This window comes from Parus major, chromosome 17 (assembly GCF_001522545.3).
Source record: "Parus major isolate Abel chromosome 17, Parus_major1.1, whole genome shotgun sequence".
NCBI classification, from domain to species: Eukaryota; Metazoa; Chordata; class Aves; order Passeriformes; family Paridae; genus Parus; species Parus major.
The window spans coordinates 2,352,127-2,353,046 of record NC_031785.1 but is presented as its reverse complement, the minus strand read 5'-3'; positions in this window follow the sequence as shown (position 1 = coordinate 2,353,046).

Genomic DNA, 920 nt, shown 5'->3' with positions numbered 1-920 from the left:
CAGGAGATGGTCACTAGAGAGGTTTTGGTCACTGCAGGAGATGTTCCTGCCCCTGCAGCTGGGGATGCCGCAGAGGGAGCAAGAGCCGAGCCCCACGCCGGGCTGGCTCCATCCCACTCATCCCCCTTTCCCGAGGTGTGAGCCCCGGGCTTCCGGGGGTTCTGCCGCTCTCCTCCTGCCCCATCCACGGGAGGGAAGTGAGGGATTGATGCCGGCCAGGCCCTGGAGCAGCTGCCATAAATCCCAGCCCCGGCGGCGGCTCCGGAGCGCTCCAGGGCTGCTCTTATTTAAATTCATCTATTGCACCGAGCCCTTCCATAATCGACTGTGCAGCGGCACTCCAGCGCCGGCGACGGCTCAGATGGATCGTGCAGGACTCAAAACACAAATAAAGGCTGAGGAGCAGGAGCTGCATCATTCCTGCCGTGCCCGCCGCGCTCCGGGGGATTGACGGAGCCACCGGCACTTCCATCAGCTCCGGCCAGGGCTGCGGGGGGAACTTTGGGGTGTTATTGTAGGGCAGTTTAGGGCTGATAATGATGGGAATGAGAATTCCGGGGTGAAGGGATGGGTGGGAGTGGTGGCCAGGTCCCTGGGGTGGTGACAGCAGTGGCACGGTGACAATTCAGACACTGGGACAGGAAAGCTGCCACTGCCATGGGGGTAACGAGGGGCTGCTCAGGTCAGCCAGGAACTTGATTTTTGGCTGTGCTGGGGCTGGGATGAGTCAGGGTTGGGGTTTTGGTACCCAAATCCCTCATGGGGGGGGTCTGTCCTTGCCTGTGGGACCAAACCTCATCCCTCTGGGGCTCTGGGAGAGGAATTACATCAGTCCAATTCAGGGACAGGACAAAAAGGGGAGGAAAAAAAGGCAGAAATGCCAGGCCACAAAGCAAGGCAGATAAATCCAATGTAATCTC